Consider the following 27,477-nt stretch of genomic DNA (forward strand, 5'->3'; position numbering starts at 1 on the left):
AGTGCAATAGTTAATACACCCATGCTCTCCCATTTTTCTTCTCACTGCAGTGCAGTGGTTAATCATTTCATCCTGGAGTGCAATGGTTAATCCCCTGTGCCCCTTTCTGTGGCTCCAGTGGTGCAGTGTAGGGGTTAATACCCCCAGTAGCACTTTGATCCCCCCCCCCCCCCCCCCCTCCAAGGCTCCAGTGTTGCAGCCTCTTCCAGGTCCCTCCTCCTGCAGAGCGATTAAGAGATGAGAAGGGAGTGAGTGAGACTGAAGAGAAGGGAGGGGAAGGGATGGGAGGGAGGAGGGAATTCTCCTAATCCCAGCTCTGAGATGAAGGAGAGCAGCCCCGGGGTGACTCCAGCATCTCTGCCACTCCGCTGGACCGGAGATCACCACTCACCTGGACTGCAGGTAGGGCTGGCAGAGGGGGCAAGGCAGGGACTGGCAGAGGGGACAAGGCAGGAACACAGTCTGGGATGCTGAGGCTGACATCAGGACCAGGGACACCGACACTGGGACACATGGTGCAGAATGAAGAAGGGCAAGGCTACTGATGGAGACTGCCCATCCAGGTGGAGTCCTTTCTAGGGACTCATTCAGGGCACACGGGGACTGGTGGATCAGACCTGATATAAAGTACTTTATTGATTGGGAAGGCTGCTTATTGTTAGAGACTGTTTCATAGGGATGGATTGCTGAGAGTTTACAGGGCAAGAAGAATGTTAGAAGTTAGCGAGGACTGTTGCCAGTACAGGGCAATCGGGGGCTAATGGAGGTGGGCAAGCTGGCAATGTTAATGGGGGACAGATGGGGATGCCAGCTGGAAGATGATGGGGGGAATACATGTGCAACAGTGTCGCAGGGAGCGTTGTCAGTGCGGGATGATTCTCAGAGTAAAGCATGCAATGCTACATTTTACATCGTGATGTTGTAGTCCCTGTCTGTGCAATGTGATGTCCATGGGTCCGGTATGCTGTGCAGCATGATACTAGATATGAGTGCTGACAGATGCCAGGAATCATAGGTGAGCCTAGTAGTAGAGAGTGAGCAAAAGTGTGCAAGTGTGTCTGCATCACATCCATCTGTCTGCTTTTATAATGAGTGTGATGGAGGTGATGTTTAGTGTAGGCAAGGTGGAATTCATGTAGATGCAAGCATGCCATACTGCATTTCTATAACTATTTATATATATATTATATATATACACACTGTATAAATACACATATTGTACACACACACATTGGGGCAGATCCACAAAAGGATTACGCCGGCGTATCTATAGATACGCCGGCGTAATTTAAAATTTCCTGCGTCCTATCTTTGTTTTGTATCCACAAAACAAGATACGACGGAATCTGGGATCGATCCGTCTTAGTACGCCGTCAGATCTTAGATGCAATTTTTCGGCGGCCGCTAGGTGGCGTTTCCGTCGAAATCCGCGTTGAGTATGCACATTAGCTATTTACGGCAATCCACGAACGTATGTCCAGCCGGCGCATTTTTTTACGTCGTTTGCGTTCGGCTTTTTCCGGCGTATAGTTAAAGCTGCTATTATGAGGCGTACTCAATGTTAAGTATGGCCGTCGTTCCCGTGTACAATTTTGAATTTTTTGCGTAAGTCGTTCGCGAATAGGAATTTGCGTAGAATGACGTCACCGTCGTAAGCATTGGCTGGTTCCGGTTTAATTTCAAGCATGCGCACTGGGATACCCCCACGGACGGCGCATGCGCAGTTAAAAAAAACACGTTGTTTACGTCGGGTCACAACGTATTTACATAAAACACGCCCCCATTACATCCATTTGAACTAGGCGCCATTACGCCGGCAAAGATACACTACGCCGCCGTAACTTACGGCACGGATTCTTTCTGGATTTGAAAAAAAAAAAGTAAGTTATGGCGGCGTAGTGTATCTTAGATACGCTACGCCCGGCGCATAAATGCGCCGCTGTACGAGGATCTGCCCCATTATTTTTATATTACATTATATATACACATACAGACACACACTGAAATTTGTTTGCTAATGGTATAAAATGTAGCTATTCAGATAATGCAACAAAACAGATGCTGCAACAACTAAGGGCCCTTTCACACGTACGTACGGACAAACGGTCCGTTTTTTACAAGTCCGTAAACGGACTTGTAATGCTTCCTTATGGGATTGCAGACGTTAGCGGATGATGCATCCGCGTCCGCAAAGATCCGCTTTTTCGGACGGAAGAAACCCCTATTTTTCTTCCTTCTGGCAGAACGGATCGGATGAATACGGACACACGGTCCGTATTCATCCGATTCCCCATAGGGGAGAGCGGAGGAAAGACAGGGCGGTCTCTGCACAGTGTGCGGGGACCGCCCTGTCCGCCGACAGCTCAGCGGGGATTTACGGATGATCCCCGCTGAGCCGACAGACCCACACGGGGCGGATCAATACGGATCCGCTCCGTGTGAAAGGGCCCTAACAATTAATACCATCAATAATTACCTATAATAATAAAAACTTATTTAAATTGTATCCACACAGACAACTCACAAAAACAAGTCACAGCAGTCTAGGGAGCATACACATCATTGTCCCCAAATCACACAGGCTTCAATCATTTGTGTTTACTAGGGGGGGAATACCCAGGGAATCCCACACCAGTCTAGGGAGAACATACAAACCCCATGCAGATACTACCTGAGACCCTAAGGCCACACAACGGTACCAAGTCCTACTGTTACCCAATATTCTTCTATGTAGACGCAAAAAAGTACAGGGAGAAATCTTAGAAATAGCCAGGATTTTTAAGGGAAATTAGAGCCCTAAAGCGCTCATACAGCCTCCAAAGATAGCGTTGTATGCAGATGTAGACCCCAGACTCTAATGCAGCAATGCTAATCATTAACAGGTATACTAAGCCGAGTAAACAGACCCCAACACCGTGTGGATTAGCCAGTACATGGGCTATCATCAATGTACTGGGATGATGCTTTGTGAATCTATGAACATGTGTGTATTTAAAGTTCAGACATCTGTGCTTGATTGCAGTGAATTTTCTGCAAATCTCAATTTTGTTTAGCTCACTTGCTCATCGGCTTCTTCCTTGTAATGACCCATGTGGTTAGGCTGCTATAAAATTAACTGACCAGAACACAAGAACATTAAGTATACAGTGCATACAATTTTCATCTGGACCAACTTTTTAGAAATCTCTGTGGGAGTGACCTTCTTTACATAGAAAAGGGAACGCTCACCTGCCAATTCACAGAGAAGGTCTTCATGGATTGTAAAAGCACATGCTTGCATTTAGGGATGGTAAAAAGTCTTACAGCTTGTAATTCTTGGGGAGGCACCAGCTGACCCTCTTACCATTTGCCCTGTCAAGGGCAATCCTAATGTCTATACAGCCTGGGGTATTGTGCAACAGCCCGAAAAGCCCACAAATGTATTCTTGCCTTCTTAGATTTCAGCTTGTGATTCCTAAAGTCTTATGTTAGTAATCCAATCTGGTGGTCTCCAAACTGTGGCCCTTGGGACTGGATGCGGCCCTTTGCTTGCCTTTACCTGGCCCCAGGAGCACCATTCCTCCAACTAATACCTATTATTGGGCACTATTCCTCCTACTGACCACATCGATGGGGCATCGATTGCTCCTACTAGGGCCCCCATCAGGAATTTTGGGGCCCCTTACACAGGCATGGGCCCCCCTAGAGCAGAGAACAGGGGGGGTGCTGCCGCGAGTTGAGAAGTGAGAAGCGGGGGGTGCTGCAGGTGCCGCTAGAAGCAGGGGGCCTCGAGTTGAAATGACCAGTCTCAGCTCACCTCTGTTTTTTCTCCTCTCCACTCAGCCACGGCCCCTGGGAACATGTGGGCACCTTACAGGTGTAATTCCTGTACCCCCTTGATGGCGGCCCTGGCTCCTACTGACAATATTGATGGGTCACTATTACTCCCACTAAAGCCAATGATGGGGCATTTTCTATTTTCACAGCCCACAGTCTGGCCCCCCTACATCCTGTAAACTGATGGAGACCCCTGATCTAATCAATCCTAGTAGTGCAGTGGTGTCTTTTTGATCCATAGCCCAGGCTGTACATTGAGGTCTTGACCTCTGTCCATGTCAAGATTAAGCCCCACCCCTCCCTTTTGTAAGCCCTGCTCCCTGTCCATCACCCTTCAAATGGTAGAACTTTAGTTGGCACGAAGAGTTCTGAGATTTAACAGTTGAAAGATGGGGTGGGGCTTAGCAACAGAAGGGCTTAAAGGCCAACTATTCAAAAAACTACTGTTATCCTTTATCTGCATGTGGTTAATACCTGTAATGATAGTATGCAGTGAATTAATTCCCCCCTTTTTTTTTTAAATGCCCTGATTTATATTTTTCCACATTTACACGCATACCAAGCTGTCCAGCAAAAATGCCAGGTAAAGGGTTGGAAACAAATGACTGTATACCACTTTCAGGAAATATTTTCGTCATAGTCGACTAAAATCTCCAGTACATAATAGTTGACTAAAATCTAATGGGTTTAAGTAAACCCATTAGTTACATTGTAATGCATTATTTAAAGCGGGGGTTCACCCTATCGACAGGAAAAAAAAAAAAAATTTTTCTTTTACCTTTAAATCAGGCACTGTAGCGCGAGCTACAGTATGCCTGTCCCGAATTTTTTCCCCCCATACTCACCTTGTAGTCGTCCATCGAAGATACCGGGGAATGGGCGTGCCTCTGGAGACGGAGGATGATTGACGGCCGGCTCTGGCGCGTCACGCTTCTCCGGAAATAGCCGAAATAGGCTTGGTCTTCACGACGCGTGCGCATAGCCTGTGCGCACGCGCCGTGAAGAGCCGAGACCTACTCCGGCTGTCTTCGGGGAGAGTGACGTGCCAGGGCCGGCCGTCAATCATCCTCCCTCTCCATAGGCACGCCCATTCCCCGCGGGAGCCGGAATCTACGATGGACGACTACGAGGTGAGTACGGGGTTAAAAAAATCGGGACAGGCATACTGTAGCTCGCGCTACAATGCCTGTCTCGATGGTAACATCATGGGATTGTGGGTGAACTACCGCTTTAAGCATTTCTCTAGAATTTCCAAACTCATTATATACTCCTGGAGTAAAAATCTAATAACATATTATTTATGGTATTAAGGTTTGAACATGCACTGCAGACACAGATTTAGTTGTTGTGATATAGAACGTCTTTATAAATAAAACCAAGTTTCTTAAACAAAGATATTTCTTTTTGATAAACAGAAGTGTAACTTTAAAATATAATAATAAAAAAAACGGTAAACTATATTGGCTGTAATGCCAATGGGAGTGAGGGAGTGCACAGGGTAGGGTGCAATATACTTTGGAGATGGGGAGGTGACCTGCAAGTGGTGACGGGGAAGTAAATGGAAATAAGGGAGTGCACAGGGCAGGGTGCAATATACTTTGGAGATGGGCAGGTGACCTGCAAGTGGAGATGGGGAAGTAAATTGGAGTGAGGGAGTGCACAGGGCAGGGTGCAATATACGTTAGGGATGGGCAGGTGACCTGCAAGTGGTGATGGGGAAGTAAATGGAAATAAGGGAGTGCACAGGGCAGGGTGCAATATACTTTAGGGATGGGCAGGTGACCTGCAAGTGGAGATGGGGAAGTAAATGGAAATAAGGGAGTGCACAGGGCAGGGTGCATTATACTTTGGAGATGGGGAGGTGACCTGCAAGTGGAGATGGGGAAGTAAATGGAAATAAGGGAGTGCACAGGGCAGGGTGCATTATACTTTGGAGATGGGGAGGTGACCTGCAAGTGGTGATGGGGAAGTAAATGGAAATAAGGGAGTGCACAGGGCAGGGTGCAATATACATTAGGGATGGGCAGGTGACCTGCAAGTGGAGATGAGGAAGTAAATGGGAGTGAGGGAGTACACAGGGTAGAGTGCATTATACTTTAGTAATGGGGGGGGGGCCTGCAAGTGGAGATGGGGAAGTAAATGGGAGTGAGAGTGCACAGGACAGGGTGAATTACACTTTAGGGATGGGGAGGTGACCTGCAAGTGAGGATGGGGAAGTAAACGGGAGTGAGGGTGTGCACAGGACAGGGTGCAATATACTTTGGGGATGAGGAGGTGAGCTGCAAGTGAGGATGGGGAAGTAAACGGGAGTGAGGGAGTGCACAGGACAGGGTGCAATATACTTTGGGGATGAGGAGGTGACCTGCAAGTGAGGATGGGGAAGTAAATGGGAGTGAGGAAGTGCACAGGGCAGGGTGCAATATACTTTGGGGATGAGGAGGTGAGCTGCAAGTGAGGATGGGGAAGTAAACCGGATTGAGGGAGTGCACAGGACAGGGTGCAATATACTTTGGGGATGAGGAGGTGACCTGCAAGTGAGGATGGGGAAGTAAATGGGAGTGAGGAAGTGCACAGGACAGGGTGCAATATACTTTGGGGATGAGGAGGTGACCTGCAAGTGAGGATGGGGAAGTAAATGGGAGTGAGGAAGTGCACAGGACAGGGTGCAATATACTTTGGGGATGAGGATGTGAGCTGCAAGTGAGGATGGGGAAGTAAACGGGAGTGAGGGAGTGCACAGGACAGGGTGCAATATACTTTGGGGATGAGGAGGTGAGCTGCAAGTGAGGATGGGGAAGTAAACGGGAGTGAGGGAGTGCACAGGACAGGGTGCAATATACTTTGGGGATGAGGAGGTGACCTGCAAGTGAGGATGGAGAAGTAAATGGGAGTGAGGAAGTGCACAGGGCAGGGTGCAATATACTTTGGGGATGAGGAGGTGAGCTGCAAGTGAGGATGGGGAAGTAAACCGGATTGAGGGAGTGCACAGGACAGGGTGCAATATACTTTGGGGATGAGGAGGTGACCTGCAAGTGAGGATGGGGAAGTAAATGGGAGTGAGGAAGTGCACAGGGCAGGGTGCAATATACTTTGGGGATGAGGAGGTGAGCTGCAAGTGGGGATGGGGATGTAAATGGGAGTAAGGGAGTGTGCATAGGACAGACAACTGGACGGTCTAGGGAGGCTGCTTTTTTTTCACAGTGCTAAGCACTGCTACCTCCCTGGGAGGGTAAACACTCACCACGTCACATCCAGACAGACACAAATCCGACAGAGGAGTTTCTCTTCTGTGATTTGCAGGGCATTGTTCCAGAACTCCCAGGCAGCAGACAGACAGAGGAAACTTGCATCTCTCAGCCATTACAGCTTTCCGCTAGAGACAGGGGGCTGGGGCTTTAACAGACAGGCGGAGCTCCGAGCAAAGCGGAAGTTCAGGTGGGTACTGGAGATTTTAGTCAACTAAGATGTACCGGAGAATTTAGTAGACTAAAAAGCACTGGAGATTTTAGTCTTCTACAATATGACTAAAACTACAACGATTTAGATGACGAAAATATGACTAAAATGAAACTAGCATTTTAGCCAAAAGACATTGGGGCATATCCACAAAGAGAGTACGCCAGCGTATCTACTGATACGCCGGTGTACTTTCAAATTTCCCGCGTCGTATCTTTGTTTTGAACAAAACAAGATACGACGGCATCTGGGTTAGATCCGACAGGCGTACGTCTTCGTACGCCTTCGGATCTTAGATGCAATTCTTCGGCATCCGCTGGGTGGCGTTCCCGTCGTTTTCCGCGTTGTGTATGCAAATTAGCTATTTCCGACGATCCACGAACGTACGAGCGGCCGTCGCATTCTTTTATGTCGTTTCTAGTCGGCTTTTTCCGGCGTATAGTTAAAGCGGCTATATGGTGGCATACTCAATGTTAAGTATGGCCGTCGTTCCCGCGTATAAATTTAAAATTTTTATTTTGTTTGCGTAAGTCGTCCGTGAATCGAGCTGGACGTAATTTACGTCCACGTCAAAACAATGACGTCCTTGCGACGTCATTTAGCGCAATGCACGGCGGGAAGTTTAGGGACGGCGCATGCGCAGTTTGTTCGGCGCAGGGACGCGCTTCATTTAAATGAAACACGCCCCCTACTCGCTGCATTTGAATTGCGCGCCATTACGCAACGATAGATAAACTACACCGCCGTAACTTACGGCGCAAATTCTTTGTGGATTCAAAGCTGTGAACAGTAAGTTACAGCGGCGTAGCGTATCTCAAATACGCTGCTCCCATGCAATTCTTTGTGAATCTGCCCCTATGACTAAAACTACATCAAAATTTGATGTCCAAATTTACAGTGTTTCAGAGGGGTGCCTCCAGCTGTCACCTTTTTACCTATGGTAAACCCTTGTTCCAAAAACTGCTTTCTTCAATTCTATCTAAAACTAAATGTCCACAGGGTGACAATGCAATGATTTCATTGCAGAACAAACAGTGTTGTCACCCTTCTGGAGGAAGTTATAACTGAATCTACTGGCAGGATCAAAACACAGGTTATAAGGAGGCACGGATAAACAATAATTTCTGTTTAGTTATTAACAGACTGTGATATAAAAAAAGAAAAAGAAAATTACATATATGACCATAGCTTTAATTTAATTTTAATAATTTTAACAGAGGAAATAATTTGAAGACTAATGCCAAATCGCTTTGCAGGTGCCTCGGCAGCACTGGCCATTGATTTCAATGGCAGTGGCATTTTGGGAGCACTGTATTCACTGCTCCTAATCCGCCCCAAAGATACTGCCCTGCAGGACTTTTTTTCCTGTCCTGCATGCGATTCGTCAGCGTCGCTTTTAACCCTAAACGTTGGTAAAGCGCCGCTAAAACTAGCGACGATTTACCACCAACGCGGCAAGCGCCTCAGTGTGAAAGTGGCCTTAATACTTTGCATTCCAGAACCAGATCAGCTCATGTTAATGTAAATCTGTAACTGTTACCAGCACCTCTTTTGTATACATAATGTAACTTTTTTGCATGTTTGTTTGTTTTGTTTTTGGATTCCCTTTTATAACCCTCCTAATATAAACGAACATAGCTTGTTAGTAAAATACACTTAATTTGTAGACAGATTGTATTAAAACAAAATTGGCCATTGTCTGTTAATCACGCGCATTTATGTGTGGGGGAAATAACTTTTTTCTCCTTGAATTCATTTAGATTTGAAGAGCTGTATGTAGTATTTCTCGGTAATTAAAAACGTAATTTTTATAAACGGTGCTTATCGACTATTCAGCGCCATTAGCGCGGATAATCAAGGATCCATTGTGCTTAGAGCTGAGCTGTATATGAATGAATGGATAGATCACTGTCAGATTAAGGCTGCTTTGTGCTCTCCTATGTAATCAAACTCTTCAGTAATCAAACTCCTTGGGAAGCCACTTCTAATTCGCTAATAATATATAACCAACAAAACAAATCAGCACCTTCTCTCGGACTTTATTACAATAAATATCATGCTTTTACATTCTGGTGGACGCTGGGAAAATCCTAACCACTGCATTGAGCCTCTAAAGCTGACCATGCTTGTTAAAATCTGGACCTTAGAAGGAGAACTTCACTTCTGGTGAGGTTGTCCTCAAAAAAGCTCCTCAGTCCCTACAGCGGTCTGGGCTTATACTTACCATTGGCCTTGATCCAGCAATCTTACCACCAACATGGACCTATCCAGATCTGCTTTATTCTACACATGCCCCATTTATTTCTATAGGTAGCCATACTCATGGCAGCTTCCGGAGATATGGATCTCCCTTATTTTCCCCTATATTAAAGTTATATTAAAGTTATGGTAATTTTAAAGGCAAAAGGTAAATAATTGTCTATTCAGATTGTAGTATGTTTGGCCAACTTAAAGTGACCCTGTCACCACGTCTCCCCTCTACAGTTCTCTTGCTGAATGTAACCATGAGAGGTGTCTAGAAGAAGGAAGGAAAATAAGGGAAAATATATCACTATCAGAAAATGTTGAGGCTTGGTGCTTCCCTCTACTGCCCTGGGCACTGGTCCACAAGGCTTTGCTTGAAATTAGGAGTGACTGTATAGCCCTGTCATTAGTATGCAGACATTTATTTTATATGATGACGGATGGGATGACAAATTTCAGGAGATTATGGGGCCCCGGGCAATAAGAGATTATGGGGCCACGCAGTATACATAAATACAAAAACACAGTATACATACACACACTGAGAAAGTACTGGAGAGGCAGGGCAGCTATATTCTTGGGATTTTTAGAACAAAAGGATGTCAGTAAGGGACATTTCAGGGACACAGATTTTTACATACTATCCCTGGTTTTACTGAGGCTGGCAACCCTGATGGGGGGCCCCCTAGTGGCATGGGGCACTCGGCAGTGCCCGAGTGCCCTAATGGTCAGTTTGCTCCTGGTTCTATGTCCGGGTGAGTAGGCTTTCCCTTTCTTTCGTGTCCTAGTGATAGAGATTCCAGGGACAGCCAGGAGACAAGGAGATATCCCTCCAATGAGTGCACATGCAAGGACATTAACACTTTTTTCTGTAGAGTATGAAATCACTGTCAGGTTTTCATTGCAACTGCATCTCTGTTGGAGACACAGTGTGGGTATGGGGAGTCTTGGGGACATAGACGGCAAAAAAAAAAAAAGGCCGTTGTTTTAAAGTGGTTGTAAAGTCTAATGCCGCGTACACACAACCATTATTCACGTCATGAAAAAAACTATGTTTTTCTCGACGCGATTCCTCTCAAGCCTGCCTTGCATACACACGATCTTGAAAGAAAATGCTTGAGCAAAGCGCAGTGAGGTACAAAACGTACGACGGCACTATAAAGGGGAAGTTCCATTCGAATGGCGCACCCTTTGGGCTGCTTTCAGGGGCGTCATTAGGGGTGGGCTGGGGAGGCTGGAGCCCCGAATGGGTCGCCGAAAAGCCCTGAGTCCCGGCCATGAAGTATACAATTACTAGCCCCGAGTGCCGCCATTCTGTTGCCAAGTGCCGCCGAGTGACAAGGCAGGTCCCGCCTTCTGGAGCCTGCTTTACCTATGATGGACGTCTCACTGGTCCAATCCGGGATCGCAGGACCTGTGACGTCCATCATAGGCGCCGCAAACTTAGAAGGCGGGAATTACAATGCCGCCCGGCATGTAGGTCAGGTTATTGTTAGTGTATGTAGGACAGGTCAGGTCAGTGCATGTAGGACAGGACAGGTCAGTGTATGTAGGACAGGACAGGTCAGTGTATGTAGGACAGGACAGGTCAGTGTATGTAGGACAGGACAGGTCAGGTCGGTGTATGTAGGACAGGACAGGTCAGTGCATGTAGGACAGGACAGGTCAGTGCATGTAGGACAGGTCAGGTCAGTGTATGTAGGACAGGTCAGGTCAGTGTATGTAGGACAGGTCAGGTCAGTGTATGTAGGACAGGTCAGGTCAGTGTATGTAGGTCAGGTCAGTCACAGTGTATGTATGTTGGTCAGGTCAGTGTTAGTGTATGTTGGTCAGGACAGGTCAGTGTATGTAGGTCAGGACAGGTCAGTGTATGCAGGTCAGGACAGGTCAGTGTATGTAGGTCAGTGTATGTAGGTCAGGACAGGTCAGTGTATGTAGGTCAGTGTATGTAGGACAGGACAGGTCAGTGTATGTAGGACAGGGCAGGTCAGGTTGGTGTATGTAGGACAGGTCAGTGTCAGGTCAGTGTATGTAGGACAGGTCAGTGTCAGTGTATGTAGGTCAGTGTTAGTGTCAGTGTATGTAGGCCAGGTCAGTGTTAGTGTATGTAGGCCAGGTCAGTGTTAGTGTATGTAGGTCAGGTCAGTGTCAGTGTATGTAGGACAGGTCAGTGTCAGTGTATGTAGGACAGGTCAGTGTCAGTGTATGTAGGACAGGTCAGTGTCAGTGTATGAAGGACAGGTCAGTGTATGTAGGACACTGTCCACAAGATGAGAAACACGACAGGTCTGGAAAAAAGGCGGGTCTTTTGAGTTAAGCAGCGGGGCGGTTTCAGCAATCAAACACCTGCCTTTCACTAGCAAAGTCCCACCCTTTGTCCGGACCTGCCATGCTTTGCGTCTTTTGTGATAGAGGTAGCAGAGAGGCGGAGTGCTGGGATGTTATAGAAGGGGCGGCAGTGTAATATCGATGAGGGGATCTGTGATTGGGGGGGAGATCTGTGATGGGGGGGTCTGTTATGGGGGGCTATGTGAGGAGAGGAGTTTGTGTTGGGTGGGCTTTGTGATGGGGGAATCTGCTATGGGGGGGACCTGATATGGGGGCTTTTTGATGGGGGGAATCTGTGATGGAGAGGAGTCTGATGGGGGATCTGTTATGGGGGATCTGTTATGGGGGCTTTTTGATGGAGAGTTTGTGGTGGGGGGCTTTGTGATGAGGGGGTCAGTTATTAGGGGCTTTGTGATGGAGAGAAGTTTGTGTTGGGGGGCTTTGTGATGGGGGCCTAATATGGGGGGAATCTTTTATGGGGGGATCTGTGATTGAGAAGAATCTGGTATTGGGGGGGGGGTTCCGTGATGAGGGGGTCTGTGTTGGGGAGGAGTTCTATGATGAGGGGAGTCTGTGAAATACCAATAAGTTTATGTTGATTAAAATTGTTCTTTATTTTAAATATTGTATTGGGTTTTCCTGTTTTTTTGCTCTTCAAATAAGATGTGTGCATAGGTATATATTTTTTCTAAACTATAGTCCAGCCCCCCAACAGTCTGAGGGACCGTGAACTTCAAATGCTGGCAATGTCAAAACTGGCAGTAAAGCTGTGACAAAACATCACAAAGGGCGGGAGTGTGGTCAACTCTTGTGACAGCTGAATCTTCTTAGAGCAGTTGGACGTGCCCCAGCGTAGACTTTTGCTAGAGTTCAGACTCCACCCAGCTACCTCAGGTCTTTGTAGCCAATCCTAAGGGAGCTACTTAACATCCCTTTTAGTTTCGCACCCAAAGTGATGCCATGCTTCCAGCAGTCAAGTCTCCCTTTCCCTAAAGGAGGTTCAAGGGGCCTTCATGAGTAAGACCCCAAGCAGCTGCATGTTATCCTTTAGGTGGGTGGTTGGGGAGCACTAAAACCCGGCTCAACTGCCTGTTTTACTACCCCCTCTGCTGTCCAAGAGAATGAGGCCTATATGTACAATGATGAAACTCCACTTTGTGACCATGCGAAGGATGTGTTTGGCCACAGGGATGCATAGGTGTCCTACGCATTCGCATGCAGGCAGTTCCATTCATGTCAACTGGGATGCAGCAACTGCACAGACACAGCCACTGTTCTTAATTTGACATTGTGCTGGTGCATGTCCTATCAGATATGAATTGGACTGCCAACTCAGGGATGCACAGAACACCCCTGCATTCCCATGCAGGAAAAACACAGCTTTTGTATGCGTGTAAAATTGAGTACACCTATGTGAACGAGGCCTTAAATTACAAAAATTAAATAATATGCAATATATACACACACACACACACACACACACACACACACACACACACACACACACATACATACATACACACAGTATATCACCAAAAGTATTGGGACACCTGCCTTTACAGGCTTATGATCTTTACTGGCATCCCAGTCTTAGTCTGTAGGGTTCAAAATGGAGTTGGGCCACCCTTTGCATCTATAACAGCTTCAACTCTTCTGGGAAGGCTGTCCACAAGGTTTAGGAGTGTGTCTATAGGAATGTTTGACCATTCTTCCAGAAGCGCATTTGTGAGGTCAGGCACTGATGTTGGACAAGAAGGCCTGGCTCGCTGTCTCTGCTCTAATTCATCCCAAAGGTGTTCTATCGGGTTGAGGGTCCTGACCAAGCTGTATTGCTAAACTCCTGTAGATACAAGCAAAGTCACTAACCTGACCTGCCTGGGGATGGATTACAAGACCAGCTGTACAGAATGATAAATACTTTAGCGAATAAATCAATGCATTTGTATTTAGCTGTTTGCATGAGGTTCAGCCTTAAGCATATTTAATGACTTGCAGTACTGCGACCCCTGTATGTAAATGAGAAGGAGGGGTCAGATTCATTCAGGTCGATAAAGATAAATGACAGAGTGCTCCTGCATAGCATAATACTTTAATAAACTAGAGTAAATTATTTATTTTAAAGTGCAATTTAAAAACAGCTGAATTAGCGGAACGATTAGCTGTTTTCAAATTGCACTTTTAAATAAAACGTTGCAAGCATCATCCGCAGTCTACACCTCTGTCCCTGCAGTTTCGATGATCTATATCAATAGTGCGCTGATTGACAGGCTTGCTTATATAGCGTTTCCTTGAGAGCCTTTCCAGTGCATTGTACTTACAGAGGTAATAAAAATGCACTCTGGGGCTCATTTACCTAGCAGGAAGAAAAAGGAGAATGCAGCATTTTTTTTTTTTTTGGAAACAAATTTGTTGGAAGGTCTTCTTCAGCATAGTAATACTCATCTGCAACAGATCAGCAAAGCAGGCATCTGCGGCAAATCAGATTTCATGTCTCATTTTCTGAAAAAGGAAACATTACATCTGATATTTCTGTGTTCATATCTTATAATTTCACAGCATAACACAGGTGTATGAGCCAACTTTTCAGTCATTGTTGTTAGCAAGTTCTGTGACAAGTAGGGACACTCTCCCTTCCCAAAAATCAGCTTGTGCTGTAATGAATCACAGCACAGTGATTGGACACAAGAGGCGGGATTTATGATTTCTCCAATCACAAGCAGAGGGCGGGATTGTGCTTCTCCAGGCATTTCCGGCCAGGACAAGTACTGTCAGTGAGTAAAGCGGTAAAGTGGCGGCCTTTTTTGGGGGCATCAGATTGGCCCAGGGGGTGGCTGTGTCAGTTTGATTCCAGGACACTGTAATGAATGTGCCCAGGACAGACCTGCAAAATGCGGGACACGTGTTTACCCTAGTGACAAGCTGTCATGATTTTTTTACAACTATCCAATAAAAAAGATACATTTTCCTTTTAATCAGAATTTCACAGAACCCTCGTACCCTGATCTGGGAATTGGTTTACTTCTTCCACAGAACTAGTCTGGAGTCTGATTACATGCAGGCTGTTGGATTCTGGCAGCTATGCAAGGCCAGTGCTACCACTAGGCAGCCGCCTAGGGTGCACTGCTGCATAGGGCACCCGGCCACTGGTGTTCCTACTCTCTTCTCTCTGCAGAAAGCTAAGTCTCAGCATCAGCAGTGAAAAAGTCGTGTTTTACATCACTGCGTTCTTGACGTTCGGAATTTCCAACAAGATTTGTGTGACCGTGTGTATGCAACACAAGTTTGAGCCAAAATTCAGTCGGGGAAAAAAATCCACGGTTTTTCTTGTCGGAATTTCCAATCGTGTGTACGCGGCATTTGAATGACAAGTGCTTGGTCATTCAGCAATTATAAGCTGCACTGATGGGTATTGATGAAAAGGCACTGATGAGGCTGCACTGATGAGCACCGATATGCTGCACTGATGAAGCCAGGGCTGTCTTAATGAGAGGGCACACCTGGGCACTGCCCAGGGGCCCCAGCTGCATGGGGGGGCCCCTGCACTTTCCCCAAAGCAGCTGGTCCTTGAGCCCACGCTGCCCTGAAAATTGGGGGCCCCATGATGGCAATGAGAGTGATAGATACACAGGGGAGGCAGTCTGCCTCCTACCTACTTGATGTCTGTTTACCTACACTGTCATCATTGTAGGGGCCCCAGAACATTACTTTGCCCAGGGGCCCAAGATGCTATTAAGACGGCCCTGGATGAAGCTGCACTAATAATCAGGGCAATGATGACAGTGACAGCGCTGACGTTTACATGTGATCAGCTGTGATTGACACAGCTGATCACATGATAAAGAGCTAATGTCATTGGCTATTTACCCTGATTGGTGATGCGCTGTGAGGATACAACTCACCACCGATTGCCATGCTGCACAACCCAGGGGCACGCACACATGGAAAAAATGGGAGGACGTCATATGACGTCCTTACGGATCATAAGCAGTCCTGCCCAGCCGCCATTGTACAATAGGCCAGGAGGGAACTGGTTAACCACTTAAGGACCGCCTCCTGCACATTTACGTCGGCAGAATGGCACGGCTGGGCACAAGCACGTACATGTACGTCCTCTTTAAGTGCCCAGCCGTGGGTCGAAGGAGCGCGCCCGCGACCCGGTCCGAAGCTCCGTGACCGCGAGACCCGTGGACCCGATCGCTGCTGGAGTCCCGCAATCAGTCCCCGGAGCTGAAGAACGAGGAGAAATGTGTGTAAACACAGCTTCCCCGTTCTTCACTGTGGCGCTGTCATTGATCGTGTGTTCCCTAATATAGGGAAACATGATCAATGACGTCACATGTCCAGCCCCGCCCCTATACAATTAGAAACACATATGAGGTCACACTTAACCCCTTCAGCGCCCCCTAGTGGTTAACTCCCAAACTGCAATTGTCATTTTCACAGTAAACAATGCATTTTTATAGCATTTTTTGCTGTGAAAATGACAATTGTCCCAAAAATGTGTCAAAATTGTCCGATGTGTCCGCCATAATGTCGCGGTCATGAAAAAAAATCACTAATCGCCGCCTTTAGTAGTAAAAAAAAAATTATTAATAAAAATGCAATAAAACTATCCCCTATTTTGTAAACACTATACATTTTGCGCAAACCAATCGATAAACGCTTATTGCGATTTTTTTTTAGCAAAAATAGGTAGAAGAATACGTATCGCCTAAACTGAGGAAAAAAATAGTTTTTTTTATATATTTTTGGGGGATATTTATTATAGCAAAAAGGAAAAAATATTGCATTTTTTTCAAAATTGTCGCTCTATTTTGTTTATAGCGCAAAAAATAAAAACCGCAGAAGTGATTAAATACCACCAAAAGAAAGCTCTATTTGTGGGAAAAAAAGGACGCCAATTTTGTTTGGGGGCCACGTCGCACGACAATGCAATTGTCAGTTAAAGCGACGCAGTGCCGAATCGCAAAAACTGGCCGTGTCCTTTACCTGCCTAAAGGTCCGGGTCTTAAGTGGTTAAACATTTGATATATTTTCTATTGTGAATAAAATATGGGTTTATGAGATTTGCAAATCATTGCATTCAATTTTTATGTAGATTGTACACTTCGTCCCAACTCTTTAGTAGACCATAAGAATTATTTTTACTAAAAGTACAGGGAAACCCTAACTGAATAACTGTAAATGTACCGTTTCACCTTTTTTCATCTATTGATGCATCTTAGCAGTGCTGATCCCCTGCAGTCCTTTTTCAGTCACTTCCTATCTACATGCATGCAGTCCAGCAATGGCTACACAATATTTTTCAAGGAGAGAGGCTGTGGCAGAATGACAATGCAGAACAATTGGCAGTTGTCACCTTCAACTGGAAAATATTGTGGCAGGATTACCATGTATTATTTTACTGAAAGTAGATTTAAACTGAACCTTTCCTAAGAGAAACATGTAGGCTGCCATTGCTGACCTCCTGAACATGCTAGTTGCCTGGCTACTATGTTGACACCCTTTAGTACTTTAAACAAACATGTGGGTCAGAAAAGGTAAAGCTATAACTCCTTTTCTGCATGCTTGTTCCAGGTATTTGAATTAAGATTATTGATGTCAGAGGGTTAGCATGAAAGCCAGGTAACCGGTATTTGCAGAATGAGAAACTAGCAAATGGAAAAGTAAAAAGAAAATTACTTATGGATTGACTTTAAACATGTCAAAGATTTTATGAAATTTTAGTGGACTTACAAATACTTGAGGTCAAACTAATGTACAATGTTGGTTAGTATGTCTACTCTACTTATGGCTTGTTTTGTGCACTATTATAATAAATAGGTTTATAGGTCCCCTAAATGTGTCCTTACTATTCCCCCCCCCCCCCCCCCCCAAGGAGCACTGTGAGCGTCATTGAGCTCCTTAGGTTGGTATTATTGTGTATGGGGCACCAAGTTTCAATGCACCCAAAATGCTTGAGGTGTCGGTCTATCACACAAGCTGGTCTAGGAGGAGGACGGGACCTTTATCACAGCGCGCCCAAACTTTTTACAGTGAGCTCCATGACACAGCAGGAGCAGGAGTTGCCCGAAAAGCATAATGCGCACACTGACTTTTGAGGCTACATTGTTTGGCACAGTAAGGCTGCAATGATGGTGAGGGGGGCTGCAATGATGGTGAGGGGGGCTGCAATGATCGTGAGGGGGGCAGCAATGAGGGCACAGTAAGGCAGCAATGATGGCGAGGGAGGCTGCAATGAGGGCACAGTAAGGTGGCAGTGATGGTGAGGCTGCAATGAGGGAACGGTAAGGTTGCAATAATGGTGAGGCGGCAATGATGGGTGACCCGGCCTTGGGGCGGCAAAGGGAGTAAATTCGGGCCTGGCCCTGCTGCATTGGGAACATGAGAGGATGACCGCTCGGCGCGGGCACCATTCAGAGATCGTTTCGCATTTTCTGAATGAATGTAAAGTGTCCTCTGATTGGAGGTCAAGAGGCAGGCAGTGACATCAAACTCTCCACCACATTGTATCTGAGAATGTTTTACATTTATTTTGAAAATGAAAAGCATTTTCTGAATGCCACCCAAGCCAAGCAGCTGACCTATGTTCAGAATGTAGCAGGGCAGTCGCTCAGTAGGGGATCCACAAGCTAGTGGAGATCACTGGAGTAGAGATGTCTACTACATCGATTTCCAGCTTCTAGAGTGATCCTACAGATATGGTATATACATAGTTACATTAAATCAAGCTTGACCAATGTAAAATATACCATACCTGAAATTCTTCTTTAAAATTTTTAAGACAAGCTTTTGGGGGTGAGCCCCCTTTTTTTAAGGGTCATGCAGTACTTTTAATCCAATCAAACCAAACCTTTCAGTTTTTTCCAGATGCAGGATTTTAAAACCCCTTAGTGACTCCTGGCATATTTTAGGGACCTTGATGGGGAGATCTCTGCATTTGGCTTCCCAGGTTGGCACAACTTTCAATGCCGTTACAAGACTCTCACGTCCTCTTTATTGTGTTTTTTAGATACAATGTATTTTGCAAACTGCAGTAGATTGGGAACATGCCAGGGTGGGTGGAAGCAGAACCAAGAACTATGGCAGGGAAATCCCACCACTAGACCTCACCAAAAACTGACCATTTTGTTACCCAGATTATTAACTGGACATGTGGTGCCTCTCTTGTCTGTCTTGCAAAACGCAGAAGTTCTCTTGTGTACTGTATTGTTCAGTTCACCTCTCCATTTATCAGATTCAGCAGTATTCTTGTAATGTAAATAGAGAGATGAATGCCACTGCTGTACCTTCTGGGAGAATTACAACTCTGCTATAATAAAATAATTTGCTTCAGCAGACAGATGAAAAGATGAATTACATGCCTTGAAAAATCTCCTTCATGAGCCTTAAATACAGGTTGTGTTATGTGAGTTTTTTCTAAGGAACAAGTTAAATAAATAAGTCCTCAAACACTTCCACCCAGAGGATCTTCGAACACATGGGACTGCAGCCTCTCTGCGCTCATTCTGTCCTATGAACTCTCTCCCTTAAATCTTTATTGTTCTGCTTGTATTTTTTTCCTGAGAACCAAGAAGGAGAAACCAAGCGTGATAATGATTTATTTCTGAATGACCAGAAGTATGCATATTTAGAATGCAGAAGAATTTCAATGGCAAGGGTTGGGAATACAAAGCCAGGCATACTGCAGGCACACGATTAGGTGTTCCCAGAACTACAGCTTACCAGAGACCAGGATATTTTATGCAGAATGTAGTCTGCCAAGTTTAGTAATGCCAGTATAAAAAAGAAGAGAGGTGCCTCTATGTGTAGCAATATGGTTACATTTAACCCCTTCCCGACCGCCGCATGTACATATATGTCGGCAGAATGGCACGGACAGGCACATTGGCGTACCTGTACGTCCCTGCCTTTCTGCGGGTCGGGGTCCGATCGGGACCCCCCCCCCGCGACATGCGGCGGTCGGGTTCCCGCGGGGAGCGATCCAGGACGACGGCGCGGCTATTCGCTTCTAGCCGCACCCTCGCGATCGCTCCCCGGAGCTGAAGAACGGGGAGAGCCGTGTGTAAACACGGCTTCCCCGTGCTTCACTGTGGCGGCGCATCGATCGAGTGATCCCTTTTATTAGGGAGACTCGATCGATGTTGTCAGTCCTACAGCCACACCCCCCTACACTAGTAAACACACACTAGGTCAACCCTAAATGTTACAGCACCCCCTGTGTTTAACTCCCAAACTGCAACTGTCATTTTCACAATAAACAATGCAATTTAAATGCATTTTTTGCTGTGAAAATGACAATGGTCCCAAAAATGTGTCAAAATTGTCCGAAGTGTCCGCCATAATGTCGCAGTCATGAAAAAAATCGCTGATCGCCGCCATTAGTAGTAAAAAAAAAAAAAAAAAAAAAAAAAAATGCAATAAAACTATCCCCTATTTTGTAAACGCTATAAATTTTGCGCAAACCAACCGATAAACGATTATTGCGTTTTTTTTTTACCAAAAATAGGTAGAAGAATACATATCGGCCTAAACTGAGGGGAAAAAAAATGTTATATATGTTTTTGGGGGATATTTATTATAGCAAAAAGTAAAAAATATTGATTTTTTTTCAAAATTTCGCTCTATTTTTGTTTATAGCGCAAAAACTAAAAACCGCAGATGTGATCAAATACCACCAAAAGAAAGCTCTATTTGTGGGGAAAAAAGGACGCCAATTTTGTTTGGGAGCCACGTCGCACGACCGCGCAATTGTCTGTTAAAGCGACGCAGTCCCGAACTGTAAAAACACCTTGGGTCTTTAGGCAGCATATTGGTCCGGTTCTTAAGTGGTTAATAAAGGTACAACATTTAGCAACTTATACCCTGTAAAAAAATGCTTTGATATACAAGTGCTTTGGATTACAAGCATGTTTCTGGAACTAATTATGCTTGCAAACCAAGGTTTCACTGTACTTTGGAGCAAAAACTCTTTCTTCCTTATGACTTTTATAGCATGAGGGGCCATAGTGAAGGTAAGATATGTGTGTTTTTTTTAATAAAGTTGAGCTATGGTCAAAGGAGAAAAATACATATATGATACATTTTTAAACTATCAATATTAATAAAGCCAGATTAATAATACTCACAGTGCGTTAATGCATATGTGTTAATGCATGTGCGTTGCACTAAGGCAAGCGCCTCTCAATTGGACTGTTGAATGTGTTATTTTCGTAACAGCACACCACACCACAACATGCTTTAGTTGGCTTTGAAGGTGCGTTGGGGTGCCATTAGGAATGAATGTTACTCCAGTGTGCAACAGTGTGACCTCAGAATAATACATGGCATATATTGTTTTTCAGACTCCCTTCTGTATCTAGGTTTTGACCCTTCCGATAGATATGTTCATTTGTAACTTGCTTCAGTAGGCTGTTCATAAAACACTGCAGCGATGTCACCCTGTGGATATGCAGACTTAGATGGACAAACTTTTTGAAGCCCAACTCCAGTTGACATTTTATGCCCTGTACACACGATCGGATTTTCAATCAGAAAAATCTTGGATGGTTTTTCTGACATAATTCTGCTCAAGCTTGGCTTGCATACACATGGTTACACAAGAGTTCTCTGAACTTCCGACCGTCAAGAACGCGGTGATGTACAACACTACGACAAGCCGAGAAAATTAAGTTCAATGCTTCCGAGCATGCGTCAAATTGTTTATGAGCATGCGTCAGAAATTTGCGCGTCGGAATTGCTACAGACGATAGGATTTTCCAATAGAATTTTTTTCCGTCTGAAAATTTGAGAACCAGCTCTAATTCTTTTGCTGGCGGAAATTCCGACAGCTGATGTTTTTTTTTTTCATTCCCGTTCAACAGAAACAATCTATGGCCAACTGTATACGTGAAATACCGCACATTAATGCATTTGCAGTATTGCACGACAGACTACAAAGTTTTGAAGGTGCCCTTACAGTAGAGGTGTAGCTTGAAGCTTGTGGGCCCCAATACAAAAATTGACCTGGGCCCACCCAACTACCTTTTGCAGCTTCCTGTGCATGCCAAGATACTCCCAATAAGCTTGTTTGTAAAAGAGGAAACTCAGAGGGTCCAGCCTGATGTTTGCCCGGAGTTGGCAGGCCCTCTAGCTTGCAGATTCACATCCAATCCCACCGCTTTCACCCAGCAGCTCAGAGAGTGGCCTGCCTGCCCCCACCTTGTGTGCACAGTTGAGCAGGGTGGAGAGAGAGGGGCTGTACTCGGCTGGGCGGGAGGGCTGAGCACAGAGTAGGTGAAACCAGAAACTCAGAGGGCCCGGGCGGACCTGGACAGGTCCCTACCTGTCCAGCCTTAGGGGTTAGGGTATAATGTATTTATAGGTAAAACATTTTTTAATCCTAGTTTAAAGGTAGAACTGAAGGTAAAACTTTTTTTTTTCCGGATAGGTTAAGGTTATTACCCCATCAGGGTTATTTTTGCGATCTGTGTCCCATTTCCATTTAGGAGATTTCCCTTCACTTCCTGCCCCACAGGCAAAACAGGAAATGAGAGGGAATCCCTCCACAGTGAGGGAATCCTTGGTTGAAACCAGGGTCATCACAACTAGTAACCCACTGGAAGATTTCCCTTCTATTACTGTTGTGGGGACAACCCAAAATATGGGCTTTTTGGTGGTAACAGAACAAATCAAATCTCCAGGGGCACATATCTGACAGGTGTTCTAATCCCACTCCATCCAAAAGTTTAAAGTGCCTTTAGTTCTGCATCTGTGCCCCAATTAACATTCTTTGGGGACAGCATGTAAAAGGAAAACTGTCCAATGAGGACACATTTCACAGCAGAACATTTATCTTTAGTAAGATAATGATAGGTCAAACTCCTTCCAGGGTGAAAATCAATGGTTACCTGTGCTTTATTTAAATGAACTTAATAAAAGCAGTAGTGACCTATAGACTTTTATTGAAGAGACCTATTCCATCCAAATAGTTGCAGAAACCACAAATCAGAAGGGACTGGAAATGGTCAGCTAAGAGCTCCCTGTAGAGTTTTCAGAGAACTGTATCTTGATAAGGACAGCACTGATGTAATGGTAATTAAAGCATTGCTCTGACCTCATGCAGTCCTTTCCAATGGTACTTCCAAGAGTACCCCCTAAAGGAGAACTGTGAACTAAAATAATAAAACAAAAAATGAGCCTAGTTTCAATAATGATAATGAAATGTAATTCAGTAAAATTCTACAGGTAACTTTGGGGGCTAATTTAAAAAAAAAGGGCAGCAAAGGTAAAATAGGACAGTTAGCTATAGCAAGCATTGAATACTTATTCTTAATTCTCTTACGTGCACTTGGAAAATGAAGCATGAAATTTGGTTGTCACCGAGCAATAACTCCGTCTTTCTTTTCTCTGGATCATAAATTAGCTGTGCTATCTTTTGCTTTGTACATGGTGCTCCCTTGGAACTCCATCTATAATAGGCAGATAAAGTGCTCTCAGCTGGCACTCTGTATCCCAAGTGACAGCCTCCCCTCCTGTGCCTGTGTCCTGATCACTCTGGCTCTGGAGGTTGACAGCTCTTAGATAGCAGTGTGTTCTGATGGAATGGGATTATTCAGACACTGTATTATGTGGCTGCTAATAAAGAAGCTCATGCTGGGTTTTCTTCTCATATGCTGTAAAATATTTAATCTAATAACAGGCATGAGTTTCACAGTTATATAGCGGGGAAATGTCCATGCAATAATGGCATGATGGTCTATAAACCTTTTGCAAAAAAGCTGCTGAACCTGCTTATGCCCTAATCCCCCACATTTTACAGTTTAGCAGAATTTAAAGACACAGGGCCAGATTCATGAAGCACTTACACCGTTTTTTTGGTAGATGCACGGCGTAAGTGCAGATTTGCGCCGGCGGATCGCTGCTCCTTACCCAGAGAACCAGATTACGCCTCCAAATAGACTTCATCGCCTGGGTGTAACCTTTCTACGCCGGCGCGGCGTTGGCGCAGATTTACGCTGGTCGGATCTGGCGCGGCCATGGTTTTTGTGTTTTAAATATGCAAATGAGGTTTTTGGGCCGATTCATCAACTTAAGCTTGACCGGCGCAGGCTACTCCCGGTGAGCGGAGCTGAAATTTCCGGTGCAAAGTTACACCTCATAAAAGCAGGGGTAACTTTGCACCAAACTTGCAGAGGTCAGCTGGAGAGCAGCTAAAGCAGCAGCGTTACAAACGAACTGAGCAACAACACTTGCTGGACAACACATAGAGGCGGTCCCCATGTTGGGAGAGGCCCTCAATAATTACAGCCCTCTCCTCTGGGCTGAAATTGGTCATCCGCCCACCTGAGGATTCCTCATCAGCCATAACTGCCCCACCACAATGCAAACGACCTAGCTTAGAAAAAAAAAAGCTTCAGTACATTTGCACCTGCAGGGCGGAAGTCTGGGCTGATTCATGGACTGGGCTTTGGTAGTGGGTCGGCGTAGCTCAGGGATCACGCCGGGGCGCAGTTCTGAGCATGTGCAGATTGGGGCATTTATCCCTGGATGTCACTGAGCATGTGCGGTCTAAGATGCGCCCCGGCGTGACCCCTGCGCCACGGTCGGCACTTCATTAGCATAGGGTGACTCCCAGTTGGCCTTACCCCGCCTTATGCCGTCTAAAATCCGCCCCGCTGGGGCATCGTAGACAAAAAAGGTTTCTTGAATCACCTAACTGCCTCTCCGCGCTGGACCGGTGTAGTCTAAAAATGATGCACCACGCCGGTGCAAATCTGCACCATTGTTCATGAATCTGGCCCATAGAGCGTGAACTGATTGTAGCTGTATTAGTGCATTGCAACAAAAACAATTGAGTACTGTCAGTTTGTGATACTTTTTTATTTGCTAAAACTCTGTATTAGTACTGCTTGGACCTTGAAGAAAGATTGTACAACCTGAAAGCTTGTCCTGAAAATGTGAATGTTAGTGCAAATAAAAAAGACAATCAGGGACAGTACTCAAGACATAGGCTCCTTTTACTTGGACGGTCCCGCTTGGCGGACTCCGCTTTGCTTAGCAGGGGTCAATCCACTGATCTCCGCTGAGCAGGCGGATGATAGGCCAGAGCCACGCTCTCCTCTATGGGGAGATCGGATGAAAACGGACCACCTGTCTGTTTTCATCTGATCCCATCCAAACCGATCCTCCAGATGGTAAATAGGGTCACCATCCATGTGGGTTTGGCGGACAGGATTGGATCGGATATCAGCGGACATCCACCGCTCCATAGAGCTGTCAGTTTTTCAAGGGAAAGCCTGTGTGAAAGGGGCCATAGAGCTTAATGCTATCGGTTTTTAAAAATGGGGAATACCCCAATTTATTGGTCCAAGATAAAAAAAACTATTTAAAGGGGTTCTAAAGCTTTAGTGATTGTAAACGGTCACCGTGTAAAACAACCCATTCAGTTTAAAATAGAATGAAAGGCAAAACATTTTTGTATAGATACAAAAAAAAAACTTTTCCCTCCTTTTTTACAAGTGATCACTTTCCATCTATTCTCAGTTGCATAAGAGCTGGGAGGAAGAAAAGAAGCAGCAGCAGTGGCGGTGCGTCCATAGAGGTGGTGCAGGAGCGCCACACCCTCTCGCTCCTGCGCCGCCACTGAATAGAATACACAGATTCATGCATTGCATGAATTTATGTATTGTCGCTGCCGCCCACTATTCAGATGGCCGGCCCCCTGGTGAGCGCCGGGCATCTAAATAACGGCAGCTGGTTGGCTTTGGAAGTGCCTATCAGAGCCAGCGGCGTGCGTTCCCTGGTTAACACTGACAGGCGTTTCAGCCAATCAGGTTCACCGGTTCTGGTTACCGGTAACCTGATTGGCTGAAGCGTCATCGAGGGCGGGAGAAGACATCGAGGGACAGTGGAAGAAGGATGGCTGACCCCAGAAAGGTAAGTGCTGTGCAGGGGGGGGGGGATTCGAGGGGCAATCTGGCATGATTTTACAGGGCACAGTGGCGACAATTGATGGGCACAGTGGCAACAATTGTTGGGCACAGTGGCAACAATTGATGGGCACAGTGGCGACAATTGATGGCACAGTGGCTGCGTTTGGCATTGCACAGTGGTGACAATTGATGGCACAGTGGCTGCGTTTTATGGTATGGCTCAGTGGTGACAATTAATGGGCACAGTGAGATTTTTTTTTTTTTTTGCGCCGCCATAAAAAAAAATATTTTTTGGAGCACCAGCCACCACTGAGCAGCAGCACACTGAGCTTCCTAGTGAATAGCTGTGCAGTGGGGGCGTGTCAGGACAAGCTTGATCCTTGGAGGAGAGCACACTGCGTTCCCAGCATAGCTATAGAACTGACCACGGTGTGCTTTCCTGCTTAGTGTCAGTTTTTAATAGGAAAGGGTTCTGGAGATGTTATAGACAATGTCTATTCTCATACTGATTAGGGGTTCCAAATTAATAATAACTACTACAGTAGGGAACAGACACCAGATACACTCAGCATCTTTCCAAAATAACTGTTCTGTTTTATTTGATGCAATTTAAGCTTTTTTATACACATGATTACGTAGGTATCGCAATATTATTAGAAATATACATCACATACTAGCACATTATGTGAAACTTACCTTAAAATGAAGCTGTTCCAGCTTCATTTTATTATAGGCTTGCCTATAGGTGAAAGTCAGTAAAGGAAGTTTACTTCCACTTTAACTGCTTGCCGACCAGCCGCCGCAGTTCTGCGGCGGCAGGTCGGCTCTGCTGGGCAAGAGCACGTAGCTATACGTCACCTCGCCCAACGTGCCATCGCCGCTGGGCACAGGCGATCGCTCGTTACAGAGCGAGGATCGGGAGCTGTGTGTGTAAACAATGTATGAACAGAAGATCAGTCATTTCCCCATGTCAGTCCACCCCCCCCCCCTACAGTTAGAACACACCCAGGGAACATATTTAACCCCTGTTAAAAATGGGGTTGGGACTTTATATGAGGCATGTGGTTTAAGTCACCATAGGCCTCCATCCCTGTAAGGATAAAATATGGACGGTTGGGACTTTAAATGAGATGCGATTAGCAATATGCGATTAAGTATATATATGGAAAATTTAAAAATTCTTACCATAAAGACCAGGCTCAAAAATACCAAACCAAAGAAGCACAAAACCAAATTAATCTGTCTAACTGTATGTTTTTTTTTTTTTTTTTACATATTTAACCCCTTCCCCGCCCCCTTGTGTTAACCCCTTCACTGCCAGTGGCATTTTTATAGTAATCCAATGCATTTTTATAGCACTGATCGCTATAAAAATGCCAATGGTCCAAAAAATGTGTCAAAAGTGTCCGAAGTGTCCGCCATAATGTCGCATTCCCGAAAAAAAAATCGCTGATCGCCGCCATTACTAGTAAAAAATATATTAATAAAAATGCCATAAAAATACCTCCCTATTTTGTAAACGCTATAACTTTTGCGCAAACCAATCAATAAACGCTTATTTGCGATTTTTTTTTACGAAAAATATGTAAAAGAATACGTATCGGCCTAAACTGAGGAAAAAAAATGTTTTTATATATATTTTTGGGGGATATTTATTATAGCAACAAGTAAAAAATATTCATTTTTTTCAAAACTGACGCTCTATTTTTCTGTATAGCGC

At 45.3% G+C, this 27,477-nt stretch overlaps 1 protein-coding gene across 1 annotated transcript in view; it reads left to right on the plus strand.

Annotated features, from left to right (window-relative positions):
* Window positions 1–300: 300 nt before the first annotated feature.
* The window catches only part of KCND1 (potassium voltage-gated channel subfamily D member 1), a 150,110-nt gene continuing 122,933 nt past the window's right edge, over window positions 301–27,477 (plus strand). The window contains exon 1 of the mRNA XM_040324270.1: window positions 301–402. The gene's annotated coding sequence lies outside the window, so the exon portion shown is untranslated. The remainder of the gene's footprint in view (window positions 403–27,477) is intronic.

This window comes from Rana temporaria, chromosome 9, assembly GCF_905171775.1.
Source record: "Rana temporaria chromosome 9, aRanTem1.1, whole genome shotgun sequence".
NCBI lineage: Eukaryota > Metazoa > Chordata > Amphibia > Anura > Ranidae > Rana > Rana temporaria.